Source organism: Pyxicephalus adspersus, chromosome Z, assembly GCF_032062135.1.
Source record: "Pyxicephalus adspersus chromosome Z, UCB_Pads_2.0, whole genome shotgun sequence".
NCBI lineage: Eukaryota > Metazoa > Chordata > Amphibia > Anura > Pyxicephalidae > Pyxicephalus > Pyxicephalus adspersus.
This window is the reverse complement of record NC_092871.1, coordinates 84,514,359-84,532,730: the sequence shown is the minus strand read 5'-3', so window position 1 is coordinate 84,532,730 and position 18,372 is coordinate 84,514,359.

The window sequence follows — 18,372 nt, the reverse complement described above, 5'->3', positions numbered from 1 at the left end:
GCCCTTCTCTGCACTCTCCCCAATTCCACAATGTCCTTTTTGTGAACTGGTGACCAAAACTGGACTGCATATTCCAGATGTGGTGTGACCAATGCTTTGTACAGGATTATGTCTCCATCTCTGCAGTCTATTCCTCTTTAATACAAGAAAGTACTTTACTAGCTTTAGATATTGCAGCTTGGCATTGCATGCTGGTATTAAGTCTATGATCTACCAGAACCCCCAGATCCTTTTCCATTTCTGACTTCCCCCAAATGTATTCCCCCTAGACAGTATGAAGCACGCATGTTGTTAGCTCCCAAGTGCATAATTTTACATTTACCTTTATTAACCTTCGACCATTCAAATTATGAACATTACCATTACTCTCTGGATGCAGTTCAGTACACTATATTAACTGATACTCCACTGTCTACCAACTGACTTCCTCACACATAACCTCATCACACGCACGGCTCCAAAACTTTTCCAGAGCTGCCCCAACACCCCGGAATGGTCTTCCACATCCTATTCATCTTTTTCCTACTTTCTGCTCATTTAAAATGGCTCTTAAAAACCCAGCGCTTCAATCTCACCTAACTGTCTTCTTCTGTCTCTTAAACCCTCACTACTTACCCAGCGCTCCATATCCCTCTCCTACTGTATACTACTGCTGCCTCCTCTTAGATTGCAAGCTCTTCTGGGCAGGTTCGTCTCCTCCTCCTGTGTCACTGGCTGTATCTGTCTATCATTTACAAACCCCTGTTTATTGTACAGCGCTGTGTATTATGTTCGTGCTATATAAATACCCTTTAATAATAAATAATATTATTAGTAATTATACCAAATCCTGTTCCCCATGGGGTTAGTCACCCTTTTGTAGCTATACCAGCCTTTACTTATATGGGACAGCTTTCCATAAGATGGGGTTGTTGGCAATTTGTACCCATCACCCAGGACAGCCTTGTGCAATCAGATGATGATGTTGGAGGAGAAGATCTGGCTCATCATCCCAATTCATCCCACAGATATTCAGAAAGGTTGAGGTCAGTGCTCTGCGATGGGCACTTCAGTTCCTCTACACCCAACTGGCCACACCATGACTTTATGGAGTAGGATTGGAACAAAGGGAACAGTCATTCTGAAACAAAGTAGGGTTTTTCCCAAACTGCTGTTAAAAATGCACAATTGTCTAAAATGTTTTTGTAAACCGTAGCATTTACAGTGCCCTTCACTGGAAACTGTAGTCAGTAATTTGAAAGGTTGTTCACATATTTTTAGTCATGTGTACTTTACTTTATTCAGTCTGCATCCCTTCAAAAGAAAGCTATAATATGCTCCTGCTGCTAGAATTTTTTAATGGTTCCAGAAGAGGTGGCGAAATGATAATGCAGTAGAAGTGGGGAGATCAGGAGCTGTGGGAGGTATATGGTAGTACTCCTTTGTCTGCCCTGTCTGCAAGATGATAATGTTGTCCTACATTAATTTATTTTCCAGCAAAACAATAATAATGGCTTGACTCTGAAGAGCTTGGCTATATACTTAGGAAAAGGGCTCTTGGGAGATACGGTTCTGGAGGTTTGCCTACATCCTTAGGAATTGACCTTCCAACAGCTGCCTATGCACAAAGTTTACAAGCCCGGTGATAATGGCACAGGGAGTAATCAAAGCTTTTTTTTACATAGAGAGCATAAAAAAGAAACAAATAACGCTTGTATATAATTTGGAATGAAAAGGGGAGGTAATATTTGGGTAATAAATACATTTTAATCAGCCCAATAGCTAAGACAGATGTAACCCACATCATAAAGACAAAGGTAAGAAAAGGGGCATCACAATCCAAATGCATTAATGCTAATAAAATAATTTTTGAACAAATATTTTACATTCTGCTGTGGGCTGTCTGTTCAAATCCTATCAAATGTGTTTTCAGAGGGCGTTTCTATTTTTGTGAGCTGCACAACTAGTGGCAACAAGCTGCACTCTTTTATTTCAAGACATGAAAATACCACTACTATAAGGTGAAAATACAACTATCATTGAGTCCCAGCACCATTTACCCCACTCATGTAACATTTAAACCAGCGATTTTCAACCACTGTGCCGTGGCCACCATTGTCAAGTGATTGGCAGAGTAATGTAATACTCTTTCATGTCAGTGGGTGGCAGTAGGTAGCTTAATTGCCTTGTTTATTCTTAGAGAAAAGAGAAGTTACAGAGTGTCATTTTGTAACATTTTTGATTTGTGGTGTGCCGCAGAAATTTTTTAATGTAAAAAATGTGCCGTGGGATTAAAAAAAGGTTGAAAAACACTGTTCCAAACAATATAAAGTAACCTGGGTATGATGGATCATATGATGATGATCCTTGATGATCCTTTATGCATTTCTCCTGGCCACCAGTAGATGGTGCTGTGTCCTTGTGTAAAGTATGTAACAAACTAACAATGTCTCAAATGGCAAGAGCTTGATACACAGTTTATATGATAAAACAGCGCTATCTAGTGGTATCTAGTGGTATGACTTGAATGTAAATAAAGATTATTTTTCTTATTTTGGTATTTTCAAGTCTATGCTAAAGTATTAAAGTCCCTTTCGGCAACATAGATCGGCAGTTCCTATTGCAGTGAGATACACTTAACTATTTTTGAGCATAGGTTGGTGTGCAGATGCATTTATGGTAGGTAGGGTAGGCAGGTTTTATGATTTCATATATACATAAATATATGTGATAAATGTATTTTACCTTTTTAGGCAGATAACAAATAAAAATGAAAACACAAGATGGCTGCAATAGTTTAAAAAATACATTTATTTCATTTAAGTTCAGAAAATTGTACAAATTGTAATGCCATACAGAAAGAAGTGGAGGTTTCAGAATTGTGCGAGGACACAAAGTTAGTGAGTGGGCTGCCACCTTTTTAAGGCAAAGAAACATTTGTTTACAACAATAATCTGTACATGTAATGTGTCTGAACACCATGTAACAAATGACTACTAAAAGGATAACTGAGGTTTTAGAACTGATTAGAGATGCACAAAATATTAATCTGGGCAGCAAAACTGGGCAGCATACCTTTTCCTGATTTTGTGTTTCATAAAGTACATTACATACTATATTATATATTTTTTTACAGTATAACTATATATCTAGATATATAGATAAATATATACTTGAAAATAAACTGATCCAAATATAAACAGAGGTATCTACTTTTACCTTATAATACTGGAAAACTGCAATGACTTGAATATAAACCTAGGGAACAAAATATGTTTTCGCTGATAACATTCAAAAGAGTAAATGCAAATAACATTATAGTAAATAATTACATTCATGGTGTGCTATTTGTAAAATCTCCCTACTGGGTAAAATATTTTGTAGTTTTGAGTTGGATATCATGGGTCACTTGATCCTAAATACGCTTTTATGCATTATTTTTGGTCCCCAGTAAATGGTACCCTCATGAAAAGTGTTTAACAAACCTTCAGATGTCAAGAGTTTGTTATACACTTGTTTGAAGACACAGCACCATCTAATGGTTTGACCTGAGTATAAAGCAAAACGCTTTCGCAACAGAGATCAGCATTCCTTTTTGCTGCACCTGTTGACCTGTGAGCAGTGTTCAATGAAATAGTTTTCTGAGCCTAGGCTGGTGTGATGATGCATCTCTGGTAGGGATGGAAAGTTATTTTATGGCACCCTGGGGCTTATTCATTTCAGCTTATTCATTTCAACTCCCCCTACTCATTCATTCCCCTATTCAGTTCTTCCCCCTAGTCCCCAATCATCATCTCTCTTTGCAAATCTCCACACTGGCTTCCATTTTAACCCAAGAATCAAGTTCTAGCTCCCATGTTTCTGCCTTTAAATCCCCACACAGTTCTTCTCCCACCTACATTTCTGACCTGAATCACAAGTACCACGCAAACCACCCTTACCGCTCCTTCCAATGATCTACTAATGACTTCCTCACTCACAACCCCCTCCCATGCACGGCTCCAAAACCTTTTGCCCCCATTCCCTGGAACTCTCTAATCGGCTTGGTCCAACCTTCAGCACTTGCCTACCTATCTATATCTTTCTCTCAAACCACCACTAATCATATACCATCCCATACTTCATCCAATTATAAATCACACCCCCAACCTATTAGATTGTTAGCTCTGATGGTCAAAATACTCTTCTCCTTTGGTGTTATAAATTGTACATGTCAGTTATGCAAGTTTGTAATCTGATGCTAAAAATTGTACAGCGCTACTTTATATGTTGGTGCTTTAAAATGAAAAATAATAATATTAAGTAAGGGCATTAAGTGATGTGAAAGATTTAATACAAAGAACAATGCAATGCATTACAAATGCAAAATACAGCAAAAGCTAACTTTTTAATTAAATGTACCTATATAGTTATCTAAACTTTATGTTTAGAAAATGATTCTTAGCTTTGGACTTCGAGCTCTTCATAGATTCATATTAATAACATCAGCTAATGACGTCCGGTCCACATAAAGCGTTTGCTTAATTACCATAAATATGTAAATATACTGGCGATTCGCATTTCAAATTGAAACTGCGAAGAAGGCAATTATTCTGTGCGTTCTGCACTGTTTTCCGGTGCTATTTAAAAACAATGCCCTTGAAGAATCTGGGTTTATAGACTTCACCGATGCCATTAAATTGCAGGTCTCATAAATCAAGCCTCAAGCATTCCTCCAGGCTGATGAAATTTCAATGATATAATCTATCAAGAGAGACCACTTGTCAATCACGAAGGCAAATATAGCCCTCACAGTCCCGTGGATAGCACAGCTGTCACATTGATTCATATCAGATAGGTAAGTCCAAGTTCTCCATAGTAGGAATAGCAGATTCCTTTTTTTAATACTTTTTTATATTTTTTTTTATATCATTCACATAAGCTATTTTTTGGCAGTTAAGACAAGAATGATCTATTGTATGATTCACTGCTTTTAATACAAATAGATTCAAGAATAATTGATTGCATTGTTTATCTATATCCAAAAAATCATTATATTACAGCCAACCAGACCTTAGATTTAGTGGATGAATTAGTTTTATGTGTCCTTAATTTTAACGTGAAAAAAAGGACACTTCCTGTCCAGGGTGGTAACAACTTGCCGTACTGTTCCTTTGGGGAAGAAACGTTGCCGCCCTGGGACAAAGAATCGGGGCTACAAAACTCCTGTGCCCCTTCTCTTCAATATACTATTACTGTACACATATATGAATGTTCTATTTTGACTAGTTCTAGTTTTTTATTTTATATAATTTTTAATATTTTACTAACAAACATTTATTTAATTTTGTAATAATAAGTGTGAATTAGAAAAACGGGGGGCATTCAAAAAAGGTTTACTAACTTTCAAGAATTGTAGAGGTAACAATAGTAATTTAGAAAAGCAAAATACAATGTAGATAAAGTTTGGTCAAAGCTGCAATACATAGTATAATAGACAATACATATATAATAGACAATACTGCTGGTGTAAAAAATATCCAATGCATGATTGCAGTACCCAACGCATTTCGCCATTATAGGCTTCCTCAGGGGTAGTAGAGACATTAGATATTTAATTTTGTAACTTGTCCTTCTTAAAATTACACCAAAATGTTTTTGGCACTATGCATGGCAAAGTTATTTCCAATTGAATAGGCAGTTTCCTTTTTTTGTGTGTCGCTGAAAATAACTAACAAGTGAAATGAATTAAAAAAATATTAAACATCAATGATAAAAATTAGAAACTTGTCTGTTGAAGATAATTGTAGTCTATAGGTGCCATATTCAAATTGTAACAAAAAGTTGTTTGTATGTTAACATGGACTTTTAAAGGCATTAGTTAACATTATCACATTAGTTTTTGTTTTTAATAAAAAAAAATAATTTACTCAAACATTAAAATATGAATCTTTATAAAAAATGTACCAAGGTACAAAAAAATACAGATTCATTCCCAATTTCTGTGACGTGCTTCGTAAGTTCTGCTTCCCCAGAGATCACAGGACTGATAATCAAAAGGTACATTGATAAATTTCATCTGTTTAACAAACCATTTGATGCTTTAGTAGTCAGTGTGCTCTGATATGGATGAATATTGAATTTTTAGTGTACATTTTTGCAGAATATTTGAACCACCTGTTTGACTCCCTGCAGGCTCTCTGGCTTACCAATGGGGACTGTAAGATAGGATTGTATATATAGTGATACAAATAAAAAAAGGTGCATGTCCAATAATATGGAAATATTGGAAGAGTGCATAATTACATCAATGATGACAAAAAGTTATTTGTGGACCATATTAGTATTCTAAATAGTATTTATTTATAATATATAATCAAAACTATAATATTTATTATTATAGTATTCTATAGTTTATTCAAGACTCACTCAAATCAGAGGGTATTTATTAGTAATGCTTAAAATGAATTGTTAAATAGATGAGATTTATAAATTTACCTTTTGATGTCAGTCCTGTGATTCCTAAGGACGCAGAACTTGCAAAATTTGTTGAAGAAATTGGGACACAATCTGTATTATGTGTAGATGTGTACATTTGTGATGAAGATGAAAAGATATATTCAATATTTTAATGTTTAATAATAGTGATAATGTAAATAAATTAGGAATTTCATGTTAACTAGTAGCTAAGGGGAGAAGGGGAAGAAGGAATGTATTATTGTTTATCAGTATTACATAAAGGTTAATAAGGGGTAAATAGGATTACATTTTATTCAGATTTTTTTTTCTCCCCATGTAAGATGAATGAGGATTGGATTGATGACCTGGAGCTGCAGTCCGTCTAACTACATTGGGCATGGACAGGAGGAGTGACAACTGTGGGGCAAAGGGTAAGGGCTAGAAAAGATATATGAAGTATTAGAACTGTTGTCTTACCATGGAGGGACAGACCGGAAGAGTGGCAGCTGTAAGGCTAGAAAATTAGGAATGGAGGACAGGAGGAGTAGTGACTGTGGGGTAAAGACTGGGGAACATACATAAAGTCTTAAAACTACTGCCCGTCTAACCATGGAGGGATGAACAAGAGGAGTGGCGGCTGTAAAGCTAGAAAATTAGAATTGGAGGAGATACCCAATGGCCTAGAACTGCTGTCCGTCTAGCCATGGAGGGACAGACCAGAGGAGTGGCAGCTGTAAGGCTAGAAAATTAGGATTGGAGGAGATACCCAATGGCTTAGAACTGCTGTCCGTTTAGCCATGGAGGGACAGACCGGAGGGGTGGCAGCTGTAAGGCTAGAAAATTAGGGTTGGAGGAGATACCCAACGGCTTAGAACTGCTGTTCGTCTAGCCATGGAGGGACAGACCGGAGGAGTGGCAGTTGTAAGGCTTGAAAATTAGGATTGGAGGAGATACCCAATGGCCTAGAACTGCTGTCCGTCTAGCCATGGAGGGACAGACCAGAGGAGTGGCAGCAGTAAGGCTGGAAAATTAGGATAGGAAGAGATACCCAATGGCCTAGAACTGCTGTACGTTTAGCCATGGAGGGACAGACCGGAGGAGTGGCAGCTGTAAGGCTAGAAAATTAGGATTGGAGGAGATACCCAATGGCCTAGAACTGCTGTTTGTCTAGCCATGGAGGGACGGACATGAAGAGTGGTACCTTCATTCTAAATTCTTATCTACAAGCACACCATTTACGGGCACTAAATCCTATCACTTCCAAATCAAATGAAAAGAAGTAAACTGACCACATTAAGATGAATCTGCTTCTGTGCCCATCATGATCAGTAACAAACAGAAAGTGGTCATTTCTGGAGGGGACTTGCATGATCGCCAGGTAGTACATTACTAAACAGGACAGCATGCAACTGCTGTCAGTCTAACTGTGAGGGCCTAGGGGAGCAACAGATGTAAGGCTGAGAGTGGAAAAAATAAGAAGCCAGGTGGGTAATTGCTGCTATCAGTCTAACCATGGAAGGATGGACAGGAAGATTGGTGGTTGCACTGCAAGAGACCGAGACTTATCAAACTAGAATGGATCTAGGTAAGAAGGGGTTCCTTCCGAGCGTGCGGGCATTATAACCAAGTATTTTGTATAGATGGTAGACATTTTGGGGTGATTTAGGTAAGGAAAAAGGATAAATTATATTTTCAAAATTTGATTTTAACAGATTATCATACAAAAATCCCAAACCAACATTCATTCAAGGTTACCTGGCTTTTCTACAGCATGAAAAGAAAAGAGAAACATGATACTTTGTGGCCAATTAGGGAAAAAAATCAATACCAAGAACATTTCTTGCTGAAGCAACTTCTTCTTTTTATGGTGGGTAGGGAATCTACCTACACTGTCAATATGCGTTGCGCTTGCAAGGTGGAAACTTTCACTGTTGTCTTGTTTTCGGCTTTCCAAACTGCATCATTTGGCTTTATTAACATTTATGCTTCCTGTTTCTTCAGAGAGAATACAACGTACATCTATTGTACAGTCAACAGCGGAAAATAAAAAAAAAGGTTTCTTTGTCACAGAGAAATTCTGTGGAGTTCCAAGAAAAGGTTTTCATTTTTTTTTAATTTTTCTTCTTTTTTTTCTATTACCTACACAAAAACAGTGACAGCTCTGCTGTTTCCCCTTATTTCGGTATTTTCTCAGTAAGGTTACTTCTTTCACATGGTTTCAGTGCGTTTTGCTGCCTCATTTGTACAACAGAAGGTTTGTGGTATTGAAAACTGAAAATTCTTACATCCGGTTAGGATCTAGAGATGAATAAGAAAGCGACATAAAAAAGTCTTTTGAGGTTTAGAGAATTGGAGAGGGGGGATGCCCCAACTCCGGTGGGCTTAAAAACTTTGAAGACGTGAAGCAAATCGATGCGCTCTGTATTCGTTGTTTGTGTATTTATTTTAGATGTGTTAGTATCTGAATGTGACCTTGTACTCTAGAACTTGGTGTGGGACAGAGTAAGCAACACAAGGAGCCGACTATGTGTGGCGCTGTGCTAACGAGGGATATACAGGTAGAAGGTGATCCATGTGCCAGGGGAAGGGCAAAACCTGTAAATGTTAATGAATTGTAACACATTTTTTTCCCTTTATCTGCTTCCTCTTCTCAAAATGTATATTTAAATTTGATTACACTTAGACATGGTATAGTTCTTGTTTGAGGTTAAAGGGATGTGGCAAAGTTGTCCTTGGGTACTCTTTTTGTAAAAAATACATGGTAATCCTGCCTTTTCTATAAAGTGGGAACAACACCTTGCCCTGTCTCCTAAGTGAGCGCCTGCTTTGTAACCTTGTCACTCCAGAATCTTATGAAATGTGGCCATTTCAACACACTACGCAGGCATGGTCCGCTGTTATCACCATCAGGAAACCCAACTTGAGAAATGCCATGGCGCCATCACTGAAGTGCAAGCACACAGTAGTGGCTGCACGACAAACAAAATAGTAAGTGAGTTTATGTACTTATAAAACCCAAAACTTTCTACTTTCCATTCAAGGCCTCCAACAGGCCCACCATGACAAAACTCTACAGGTGGCCACCAGTTTGTGGATCTATAGTGAACAAAGAAGAGATGAAGGATGATCATATTTTCTCATTACTTCTCCTCCAAACCTCGAGCTGACTGCGACATCCTGTGTGTCGTGTCATCATGTTAAGTTGTTAGATGCATCATAGGTTGTGTCAGATGTTCCTTAGCTACCAGGAACCTTGCTTCAGATGTGGCCATCACCTCCTACACGGACTATGTTTCCATTGTCCAGTTATCGAGCGGCTAATGTTTTTCTGTTCGTTGAGTGGGTTGACGTAGTTGACTCCAAGCTTGTTTTTATTTCTCAGTATACAGCTAATTCTATATTTGTTACCACTCCGCCCGCAGATCATCAGTCCAATGGCTTGGAGCATCTTCCGCCTTCCTTTAGCTGTGCAGCGATGTTTCTTTCTTAGCATTCCCTGCACTTTTTCTGAGGCTGTGCACAGATGGAGGGGATTTCAGGATATGTGCTGTTGCCAACGGGCAAAGTAGTTACTGGTTTCAACCTTATCCTGCTATTCGTTGCTAGCCCTATATATACCTCTCTGGTTCCAGGCTCTGGTTGCTGGGTCCTCAGCCTTGCTACTTTTAATTTGCTCAGCTATACTCTGCCACATTGAGCCTTTTGGACTCCTGACCTGGGTGTGATCTTGACTACTTTTGCCTGCTGCCTGCCTTGACCTGTGATTGGATCTGATCTACACTTGCCTGCCAACTGCCCTAACCCCTGTTTGTTTAGAACTCTGGCTAAACAAACTCTGGCTGACATCCTACTCAGTACCTGATCTTGGCTGTCCCTACACCAGAGCCCTCTGTTCCACTCACACCTGGTGGGGAGAGCCCTGGGGGCCGTGACCTAGTGTTCTCCCCGCAGCAAAATAGTCTAGTTCTCTGGTGAAGACACTTAGATTTCACGCCCCAGGTAATCCTGTGTCACCTACCAGGAGGCACAGCCCAAACAGGACTAGAGTATAATTTTGAATGACTACATTATAATATACAATAACAATAAAAAAAGTCCTCAAGGGAACCTTGGTTATGTATGTATATGTATGAAACCATAAAAAAATAAACCTAATCAGACTGGGGGGGTGACAGCTCAAATTGATGTTGTAGAGTTTAAGTCAACTTGTTGGAAGTTCTTGAATGCTCTAACTGAATAATTCTCCATTAAGCTTTATGAGTCAATTATTAATTTAAACCATAACTGAAATCCCTAATGAAGGATAAATGTTATGCATCCAAAATATTTTTTTTTTTTTTTATTCATCACAAATTGTCACCAGTGTTAAGTGACTGAATGGCGTGTTAGTCATAGGAAACTTCTGGACAGCAAAAAAATCATTCCCAACAAACTCTCACATACCTTTTTGAAGGACTGCTTGTGAAGAGGAAGTTCATTGTTGAAGAAAGGCATTTGGCCTTCCTGGCATTTTTTGCCTTGATGTATGTCCCCCATGACAGGGCTTAGTAACCCATGACTTTTTGTCAGTATTTTTGTCTATTATATTGGACCCATTAGCCTTCATGTCTTTCTACAAGATTTCTGTGGTTATAAGTAGTCTTTTTAAAACTTTCTGGAAACTAGAATTTGGAAATGTCATTCTTTCCTATTAGTGTTGTTGCTATTGTACTTTGGAGGAGTAAAGGAGGAGACATGTTAAGTGGACCTATAGGAATAAAGTGGACCATTTGTCTATAGAAGGTGAGTCCTTAACATAAAGGGCCTGATTTACTAAAATTCTCCAGAGCTTTAAGATAAAACAGAGAAGATAAACCACCATGAGTGAACCAAGGTGATCCAGCAAACCTGGTAGCGAGTAATTTTAGTTAATCTGGCCCATTGTGTTCCTTACAGATGATGGTGAGAATATATATGTACATTGAGTCCAGCCTTTGTCAATATGGTTTAAATGGATGTTTAGCAAAGTGATCATCACAATGACAATGAGCTCTGGGTCTGCTTTAAATCTGACCCTTACAGTGAACCCAATAGGGCTGATTTGTTCAAGCTCTCCAAGATAGGAGAAGATAGACTATCATGGGGGAACTTGGGGGATACAACAAACATGGAATGGAGCTTTTAAATCATTTTCTTTTTTTTAGCAAATGTTTTCAGTCCTAGACAAGATCTATTCCAGATTTGCTTAAAAACTAAGGCTCACCTGTGACAGTCTACCTTCTCTAGTTTTGGAGCATTTTTACAAATCAGACACTGTGTGTTAAGGACTTCCCCATGCCCCTATGGAAGAAGATGATCCTGATTTAATAAAGGTCTCCAAGACTGAAGAAGATAGACCATCGTAGGTGAACTTAGGTGGTCCAGCAAACCTGGAATGGAAGAACTTCTTTGGTCCTAAAGAACTTTAGTAACTCCTGCCCATTGTGTGGTTCCCTACTGACCTTTAGTCAAATGATCCACAAACTTCACAATGAAAAAAAGCCCTGAGCCCCATAAAAACATGAACCTCCCTTTAAACGCAGAGTGTTAAGTAACCACCTTCTGTGGGTATAGAATCCAGATTCCCCATGCCAGAGTTATGTTGTTTTTTGCTGATTGGCATGGTGAAGACCATGAGCAGCAATCCTACAAAGTGATGAGCAACCATTAATCAGAGCTGTATATGGAGAACACTACCTTAGAGGAGCAGTTCTTTGTTTTTCATGGTGCCACAAAATACCTTGAATTTAAGTTTCTGTTTACTGTTTCTCCAGCTTGTAATTTTATCTTGACCCTGTTATTTCATGTGACCTAAATCCATTGTATGTCTTACCACTTTTACTGACCTGGTTTATGTCCTGACCACATTCTTGTTTACTAATACTGCACTGTGGTGTACGGTTCCTACTACTGAACTAGACTTTTTGTTTGGACCCAACATGATGGGCCACTGACACCATAGAAAAAAATGCACTTGATGAGGCAAAATAGGGGTATTCTTGATCCATCAAATGGTGTTCATACTCAAACTCTAAATATGAATGGGCAATGAAGGCCAAAATTTGCAACACCCAATGGTGACTTATCTTCACCAGTGGGAAGAAGGGAATACTACAATAAGGAAAACTTTTTTAAATTTATGAATCCCACACTTATGCATCTTCAAAATGTTGTTGGAGACATGCCAACATTTTAATTTCTCCCCCTCATTGTTTGGGTTCTAATGTACTAACTGAGGTTGAGCTAACAGAGATAAAAAATGGTTTCATTATATCCTTGATCCTTTTTCCCCCTTGTAGTCGAGTAATAAGTAAAGAGAGAAAACTATTGCCAGGAAATGGTGAATATGAGCTGATGAATTGTGAAAAATAGAGGTAGGGTGTAGAGATATATGAATAAGCATGAGCTTTCCACACAGTTCAGCATTGATTCCTTCTGTACATTTCTTTTGAGTTGATCTTTTCTGCACCACCATTGACCGGTGGCACAAGTTTATATGGTCAGGGCTTGACATGGTGGTGGCATTGCCACCATCCCAATACTCAGTAGCTTCCTCCATAACCAGGTGCATCATTTCTCAATGATTTTCAGGACATATATTTACTGTCCTAAGTTGTCTGTCTTCTGATCTACCAGTTGATACTCTTGACCAGTGATTTTCAATTGGTATCCCATAGAACCTTAGGCTACCTCCAGAGGTTGCTAGGGCCTCTCAGAGCAATTTGTGCTTTTCAGGTCAATCTAATTGACACCAATGATCTTTTTGTCTATCTTTAAGGGTGACATTCTTCCCAAATGGCTAGCAATATAAGAGGCATTTGTCTTACTGATCTCCATGCAAATATACTGTGAGCTGTTAATATAGTAAAATATAGCTTCCCTAAGATCTGAAAGTTTTTTCAAGGGGTTTCCATGTTAAAAAAAAGTCAATAAACTGTGCTCCAGCCAAAAGGCTGTTAGCGGGAATATGGGAGCAGAACCAGGGCCCAGAGACTAACTTCCATACACATCACTAGTGAAGACTTGGTGTTTCTGGGTCTGGCATCAATCAAACACATTTCCATACTCCAGTATCCCTATAACCTATAGGTCCCTAATGCACATTCTCAATTCACAATGAAGTTCCAACAATGGGGAATTTTTAGCTTGCTCAGGTCTTATCTATTCATTAATGCAGCGTCCAGTACAAAGTTGGGATCCTTCAGTCATTAGCACACTTTTGATCCTTCTGTCATTAGCACTATGCAACAACATTTTTTCTGTTCATTGCTGCTAGTGATGTACTGTAGCTGCCTATCCTATTTCTATTACCTTTCAAACTGTCCCCGGTTTGTTTGTTTTTTGGGGTGCTAAAAAAGTGCCACCTTAACTTATGCCAATTCCATTGCCAAGAAGTGGTCATTTGTGAGGGCTGGGATGGTCAGGGTCTATGGGTTAAAAATTCAATAACCATAACACTCTCTTTTTTCAGGATGGATGTTACATGAATCACATATGGTGTGTTATAATTTTCACCCAGTGATTGATTACCGAAATTTGGGCAAATGTACAATAAATACACCAAATGCAAATGATTGGCATAGGTATGACAATGTGCAAGTGAACATGCAGCTCATAGCAAGCAAAGGACCCAGAATGTTCTATAAACACAACAATTCAGTGGACTTCTCTGCTGCAGAATAAAACAAATTATCAACGGATACAAAAATATACTGCAGGCTAAAAGATAAAACAGTTCAAAATACAGATTCACATTCTGAATTCTGTGGATGTTCAGCAGTGCGCACATGCATAGCATATAACATTTCACTAATACACTGATGCACAGTAGATAAATGTTGTTCCCTAGAGAAAAAAAGCCTAATAGAGCATCGAAAAAACAAAACAAGTAAACAAACAAACAAAAAACATTGTTTACATAATTCTCACAGCATGGTGCCTGAAGTGTGCAACAGGTGTTAACTGTTGGAGTTACATGGTTGAAGATGTGAATTTTGTGTAATATATCCAAAGAGGTGTTATATTGGCATTTTATGTTCTGATTTGGACAGTAAGGATGATTAATTGACTAGAATGTTGAAACAGGGCATCAACATAAATCTGGAACAACTATTTCTAAATAGAAGTTTGAGCCTTGGACACCATCCATCGCCTACATAAATCCTTTAACATCTGAATTAGACTTAATGGATTTTTAAAGTTTTGAACAGAGTGGTCTCACAAGTTCTACCAGCCCTGCCAGGTTTTGGATCATCAACATCTTGACACAATCCATCTTTTTGGCTTATTGAGAGCCGGTTACCCATATGGCTATAAATGCTGGGGTATAACAACCAATATATGGTATATTATCTCCATTGGCCACCAATATAAGGAGACACTTCATCCAAGCCCACCAATGTACTGGGACACTTCCTACTATCCAACAATGTACAAGGGATTTTCACCACTCAATTTTATTAAAAGGGGGATGTTACAAACCCTGTATAGGCAGGTAATGCAAGATTACCTGGCGGATGGAATAAAAGCAACACCTGGTCTTCACCAGACCACCCTGCAAGGGGTGATGGGCCAGTATTCTTAGTGACTACTGGATTCCTTGCTACAAATGGCTGTCAGGTTGCAGCCCCCAGGCTCAGTATTCAGGTACAAGGCCACAGTAGACAAGGTGACATTGGTAACCAGGCAGAAGGTCAAGGTAAGCAGAAAACAAGGCTGTGTCCTTAACCAGGCAGGAGGTCAGGTCAAGCTACAGGGTGCAGGTTCACCCGGTGAACAGAATCAAAGTGATACCTGGTCTTTGCCAGAACACCATTCAAGGATGGTTTTGTAATTATAGGGACTTTCAAGGTTTTTAATGCAAGGTGCAGCCAGGTTATGGCCCCCAAAGCCCCCAGTACTCAGGAGGAAGGTCACAGTAGACAAAGTAAAATCAGTAACCAGGCAGAAGGTCGGGGCAGTCAGCAGACAAGACTCTGTAACCAGACAGGTGTCAGGGTAATCTACAAGGTAGGCACAAGATTTTTAAATGCAAAGTAGATGGTGCACATTTACAGCACCAAGCTATTGCACTGCACAGGATATTATAGCCTGTGCCCTATTAAGTTGGCCCTGCATCTTGAGGTGTCATTTACTTGGGCTGAGGCAAGTGGTGGCACATGCCCTTGCTATACCTGTTAGGGCACAGCAGGGTGCACACATGGTGCTGAGTGTTGGGGGACCTGAACAAACAGGCTGCAGGGAGCATCTTAAGGATCCTTAAGGTAAGGAGGGGCATTTCTCCTGTCTACTAGTTGAAGGGTGTACTTAACCATGAGCCATCCAATTTAAGGGGGCATACTACCACTAACTATCAATGTAAGGGACTACTACTAACCATTGTGCACAGTATGCACCAAATATACTCCTGTATTCTGTAAAATATGCTTTGTGTTATACAGTATACTCTTGACTACTGTGGTCTATAAGCTGTGCTGTACGTTACATACCCCTGAGTCCTAAATCCTGACTTCCCTAAACTATGTTGTATATTACATTTATATTTCATGAGTACATAGAAAAGCTAAAAAAGAAAACGTGTTGAATTTTACAAACTGCTGAAAGTTGGGTTCTGTAAACCTTGCTTGACATAATCCTGAAACTTGAATTTTGTAAATTATGCTGTGCGTTTTATACTTTTATCCACTGTGCTGAGCAACCTGTGCTGTGCAGTATACTTTTGATTACAGTGCTCTGCAAATTGTGCTATACAATAAATACTCCTGAGCTCATCCCTGTAAGCCTTGCTGTACATTACATAATCATATAGGCTAAATTCTATAAGCTGTGCTGTACAGTACTTTATATTTTCAATCCACTGTGGTCTTTAAGCTATTCTCTGCAGTATTCAGTATACTCTGGATTGCTGTGCTCTGTAAACTGTGCTATACATTAAACACTTCTGAGTATAGGGACATAACACCTATGCTGCACATTTTTCACTCTGAAAAGCTGAGGTTTGTAAGCCATGCTGTTTTTGACATGAAACATGAACCCTGTAAACTTTGCTGTACATTATATACTTCTGAAGACCATACTCTGTAAGATGATCTTTTTATTACATACACATTTTACCTGTGCTGAGCTCTGTAAACTATGCTGTACGTTACAAACCCTTTAAAGCCCAGATCAGTAAGACATACGTTAAATAATACCTGCTCTCCTGTCTGCATTTCTTTTCGGCTTGTTAAATCTATTCAATTTAATTTCATAATAATGGCTGAAAAAATAAATATTTTTATATAAAAATAGTTTTTTTCAATAAAAGAAGGAGAGACCCCTTCCTCTCCATCATTACTGCTGCAGAGCCTCCTGATAAACCTATGTCATGTATTTCTGGAGGATTTGGGCTGCTCCTTTTGTTCACGCCTGATCTACCGCAATTTAGAAAAAAGTTGAGAGTGAGATCATCACTTTTTTTTTCATTTACAAGAGGATAGCTCACCTGATCTCACATCTGCGCAGTGCAAGATCAGATGGCATCGCCAAAGCCAAAAAAATAAAGGAAGAATATGGCAACACCTAGTAGTTTCACTTACCTTAACTTCCGCAAAGCCCTCGTTCCCTCCACAATCGGTCCTGGATGCTTTCTTTGTCCTGGTGTGGAACCAAATCAAATCCGGTTGTTGAAGGATTGAGGGCTCTACAGAACTAAATGTGGGATTTTTTTATTTTAATAAAAGCTTCCCTTTAACAATGAACTCCATAAAAATATAACACAAGCCTAAAACGAAGGAAAAAAAAAAAACTCTTGGCAAGGGTATTATATTAATTTTTATGTAAAACCACAGAAAACCTTCAAAATTGTTTTTACCATTTCCAGTTCTTCTTTGCTTATCAGTCTTTCAAATACCGTTTCAAGATTCATAAACACCATAAAACTTTATTAAGATCCCAAACCCCAGAACAAAGGTCATTGATTTTGTAAAAGAAAGCAAAGAAAACTGGTTCCATTCAGCGATATCTGTTTGTGTCATTCAAGTTAATTCAGGAATTTGCAACGGTGCTCACGACCATTTATCATCAAGGAAAGTGATCATTATCACACCACATATAAATGTAATTTAAATGACAGATACTCATTCAAAACCTCTTGTCTCCTTGGTTCATTGAGCTATAAAAATGACTGCAGATAAAGTGCTTCATAATAGCTCTGCCTCTCTGTTACCCATTATAAAGTCAGGAACTGTGAGTGAGTAGCGGACATCATAACCTACAAAACTGCTGTATGCGTTCATAGACTGGGGTGTGATGGCTATTATTTTATTGATGGCATCCTTTCACATCAACCATAGGTTCTCCTTCTTGGCCTTTCCTTTCAACGGCTTGGTATGTTAGCAGATTATGTGTTTTTTTTTAGTTGAACCACTTTGGGTCTGTTTAGGTTTTGTTCAGACTAGTGGTGTTAGTACTGCTTCTTTACACCCCTTAACTGCTTCATCTGATGGTAAACCACATATGCAACCACCCATGAGGAACAAGGGGTGGCAGTGAGCAATTCCGTACCACCTGCTGCAAAATGTTTAAATGATCTATAAGCTGGCATCCATTTGGATCAACCATAGGTTCTCCATCTTGGCCTTTTCATTTATTGGCTTGTATTGTTAGTAGATTGTGATACTGGGTACTGTTTTCTCAGTCCTCTGAACTGGTTCCTCTGATGGCACACTGCATGTGCATCCACCCAGAAGGAACAGATAGGGATGGCAGTGGATGATTCAGTACCACCTGTTGCTACTTGCTGTAAGACGTTATACCGTTCATCCAAAAGCTGGCTTTCTTTCATGTTCATAGATTCTGCTTCCTAGCCTTTTCTTTTGATGGCTTGGTATGTTAGTACATTGTGTTTTTTTCATTTTAACCACTTTAGGGCAGTTTAGGTTTTGTTCAAACTGGTGG